At 41.1% G+C, this 4,288-nt stretch overlaps 1 protein-coding gene across 3 annotated transcripts in view; it reads left to right on the top strand.

Annotated features, from left to right (window-relative positions):
- The window catches only part of ATP10B (ATPase phospholipid transporting 10B (putative)), a 396,833-nt gene that overhangs the window by 87,437 nt on the left and 305,108 nt on the right, over positions 1 to 4,288 (top strand). The window contains exon 1 of one of the 3 annotated variants that reach the window (XM_019506482.1): positions 3,000 to 3,184. The exons of the other annotated variants lie outside the window; for them this stretch is intronic. The gene's annotated coding sequence lies outside the window, so the exon portion shown is untranslated. Of the gene's footprint in view, positions 1 to 2,999; positions 3,185 to 4,288 lie in introns of those variants that run through there. 3 annotated transcript variants of the gene reach the window in all.

Genomic DNA, 4,288 nt, shown 5'->3' with positions numbered 1-4,288 from the left:
AATGGGCACAAGTTGATGGAGAGGAGGTATAGATTGGACATCCGCAAGAACTACTTCACAGTTAGGGCGGCTAGGAGCTGGAACCAACTTCCAAGGGAAGTGGTGCTGGCCCCTACCCTGGGGGTCTTTAAGAAGAGGCTGGATGCCTACCTGGCTGGACTCATTTGAGTCCCGTTTCTCTTTTTGGGGTTTTGTTGTTCTCCCGCCCGGCGGGGGGTCGGGCTAGAAGATCTACTAGGTCCCTTCTGACCCTGAATCTATGAATCTATGAATCTATACTAGCTGACACACACAAATAACCATTCATGTGCATAACAGTATGTCAATAGTGAGTTTAAAAAAAATAAGTAAGTTAGTAGATTGCAACCAAAATCCTTCTCAATGCTTATTGATTTGCGATGGGGCCTTGGGCATGGGAGGATTGTGTCTTTCCCTTTCTCCCTTCCCATATCTTGAAACCATATTGAAGAGTTAAAATTCTAAAGTCTATTTTGACAGTGTCTTTCTAAATGCCCTTTCACCCTTTCCTCCTGGAATAGCTATTTTCCCCATTTACTAAAGAAATTTCCCATTATGAAAGGTAACAGAAACTTTCTGTTATCAGCATTTCAGCTGATGGATTCTATCAACTGAACACTTTCGCCAAATGAATTCACCTTTTGATTTGCAGAGTTATGGTATCAACCTTGCCATTTTAAAAATCATTTCTGTTTACCTTTTATTAATTCAGGCCATGTTTCAATCCCTAATAGCATTTTCCAAGATTCCTTTACTTGTACAAACAGGAATTTTATTTTAGTGGAATATAAATTAGGAATCAATATGTTTCTGTCTGGAATTTGTTTGAGGTGACTTTATACTACAAGCACCTATAATTGCTTTCTAAGTAGTTTCTAGTGCTGTTTGTTTACCAGAGGGTATCAGCTGAACTTAAAATTTATACTAAAAGCTAGGCAAGCATTCAGGCTACTCAAGCTAATGAGCCTTTTCTTTCTTGTCTTCTTTCCAAAATGTGGTGCATTCTCTAAAAAAACACCTTTGCAGCTGATGGTTGTGTGATTGTTCCAATCCCCTCCCTGCCATCATCCCTTCAGCAATTCTGTCTTGCATCTCCTCCAGTCAAGTGCTCTCTATTCTCTGTTATGTTTTAAGTAGAAGTAGGTGGGAAACTAGTGTTATAATGACGAAATTTGTCAGAAAAAAGATACTAAACTGAGATTTTCTGTCTGTGATGATGCTCAAAATGGTACTGCTCAATAGCGTGAAGCTGGGGGGGGGGGCGTTGTTTGATTGGTTGGTGTGTTGGGTTTCTTTTTCTTCTGTCATCATGAGGGAGTAATAGTTTGGGATGGATCATCTACCTACCACAGAGGGCTCCAAAAATTATGTTCAGATAGTAACAAAGCTGAGAAACTGATCTAATAATATGAATGGCATGTTCTCTCTTTTTCATGCAGTGAGTCAGACTTCCTCATTGAGCAAAATTACTGTCAATGAGCACAGTTAATTGTTACATACAGCACATTAATATTGATCCCTAATGATTTGCTAGCCATGGCACCATGCAGTATTCCCCATTCCTTTTGAGAATTCCTTCCAAGCTGTCTGACCTGGGGATTTGCATGGAGAAGCAAGGTCTGTTCATGATGAAATACAAACTATTCCCCACTCTTGCCAGGCTGGACCTAAAGTGTCCTTCTGTTGCCATGGTCCATGGAATGAAACCTCTCGCGTTGAAGACAGGGTGGACTATTTACATAATTTAAATACAAGTATAATGTTTCAACTAGGAGAAGCTCAGCTTTGGCAGTAGAAACCATGTGGGTACAGGCATTCATACAGTTTCTCCTGGAAGTGCCATTTTTGTTTTGGAAGAAATTACCCATCTCCCACCCAGCAGAAATTGCTCCTGGGAGAATAAATGCCCGTACACTTTATCACTGCTTGTCCCCTCCGGGGGATGAGGGTGAACTAAGTGGCAGAGAAACGCTTCATGACTTCCAGAGACTGGAGTCACCCTAGTCTGGAGAAGGCATGGGGAGGCTCCCCTCATTGACCAGAAGAGGTGGGTGGGGAGCAGCCACTTACTGCTCCCCATTGGCTCTGCCAGGAGTTTGTGCTACTCAGTCTGCTCAGCTCCAGGCACTGAGACCCAAGTGGAGAGAGCTGAGCCCCAAGCTCCCTGGCCACTCCTTATATCAGAGTCTTCAGCGTGAAGAGAGGGCAGGGTCTTTGCTGTGACTCGGGGGACTGGAGTAGCTGCTGCTTCCCATGCTTTGGCCATGCTGTGATTGTCCCAGTGTTGAGAAGGTGCAAGCAGCAGAGAAGAGGCAGTTGCAGGCTGAATGCCTGTACTGCTCCCTCTCCCAGAATCATTTCTAATGGTGGAAATTTTCCACTGCTAGTACTGAATCCCTCCATGTGACCATTGTTAACTATGTCATCTGCAGTTTAACTGGTTCAAAATACTACCCAGGAGCAGCCAGAATCTGGTTCCACTTTTTATATAAGCTCATTCCTTGTTCGGTATCTATTTTTTTTAATCGGGACGCACAATTAAGTAAAAGTAGACACGCCTGCCCCCTTTCCCTCTCCTCTTCAATGCTAATGTTTGCATAGCTTAATTATTAAATGTTAAGAGGCAAGTATAGCATTTCAGAGATCTGAGTAACTTGGACGGAGCACAAATTTGTGCTCAGAGGCATATTTGACTCTCTCTTTCCCTTGACATTTATGGTTACTTGTTTTAACTTACAATATTCACATTATTTAAAAGCAGCCCTTTCTTTTGTCCTCAGAACACTGCAGAGACACATTTTTATATCTCATGTCATCAAATATTAGCATATGGTCTCATCCTCCTTCAAGTTCCCTGTAGTTTTAATGAAAAGTATGCCAGAGTGATAGGTGGGGTTTGTGACCAGTTCTCAAAACTAGAAATTCCTGTTACACCTGTGGCTGCAGCAAATTCATTAGATCTGCTTGTACTTTTGCAAGTGAAATAAGGCAAGGTTTCTTTACAATAGTAATTTTTTTCTTCCAAAAGGGCTGCAGGGTTGAGAGCAGATTGCTTTTACCACGACCCCCTTATCATACTAGAGATATTACTGTATGACAGATTCATAAATTCACTGTTGAGAAGCTTCAGGCAAAACAGAGGAGAGAAGAGCAAAGAATGTATTGAGTAAGTAATGCTGCCCCCAAACTAGATTATAGGCAAAAAATAGTTTATTGCCATTATTCACAATCGTCATTTCTGGTTCTTACTGTGTATATGTCGAATGCTTTGTAGGAAAGTTGGAAGAAATGTTCCCAAAGAACTTGCACTCACAGCACTTGATTTTGAATGTTCATATTTTGCCTTTTTTATTTCCGTTTGTCATGGTGAGCAGACTCCTAAAAAGCTAATTTTCTGGTGTGAAATGGAGAGAAATAAGTGGATCTTTGGGAGAGGAAGAACTGCAAGTTGAGTAGGGAGCAGTTATTTATTTGATTTGTCAAGGGGAAAGTTCAGATAATTATCTAGAATATTGTGAAGCTTTGCCTGTCAGCCTTGATACATAATGAGAATGTGTTGGTAGATATCCAGAGGGAAAATTGCCTTGAATTATCGCATTGAATTTTATGTGCTACTGTTTCTTTTCGAATAAATAAATATAGAATAGTTGAGTGTGTGACTCTGGTTGCATGTGTGCATGATGAGCCAAAACGAAAACTGAGAAATGATCTACTTCCACTTCTTGCATAACAAGATGGTTTCTCTCATGTATTCAGAGACAGAAATGCACCATGACATTATTACGGTACCAGTCTCTTCAGTGTCTCTATGAACACAAAGGGATTGTTTCCAGCATAATAATTTGGGTGAGTTTTCCTGGAGGAGAAAAGAGATTTCTTTCCTTTCAAAGAGAGGAGGACCATTTGGCACATGCAGACTTTGTTTCTATGTTTCATATCTATGTCACCCTATGTCTCTTCATAAACTATAACTTATTAAGAACACTTACGTACAAAAACATTACAGCAATGTGCTGATATCTTCATTCTTTGCTTACTGTTTTTTAATTATTTTTGAAGGTTGCTTGAGACTGCCCTTCTCTGCACGTAATGTCATTGCAGTTGTGATCCACAGAAACTTCTCAACTTACAGAGAGAGGCTTTTTCTGTGGTGGACCGCTTGAGTTAGAAACTTGAATCTTTTTCATAGATTTCATAGAGATTAGGGCTGGAAGGGACGTCGGAAGATCACCGAGTCCAGCCCCCTGCCCAACGGGCAGGAAGTCAGCTG

This window comes from Gavialis gangeticus, unplaced genomic scaffold (genome assembly GCF_001723915.1).
Source record: "Gavialis gangeticus isolate Ggan-Ray unplaced genomic scaffold, GavGan_comp1, whole genome shotgun sequence".
NCBI classification, from domain to species: Eukaryota; Metazoa; Chordata; order Crocodylia; family Gavialidae; genus Gavialis; species Gavialis gangeticus.
The sequence above is the reverse complement of the archived record's forward strand: the minus strand, read 5'-3'. Positions and strand labels throughout refer to the sequence as shown.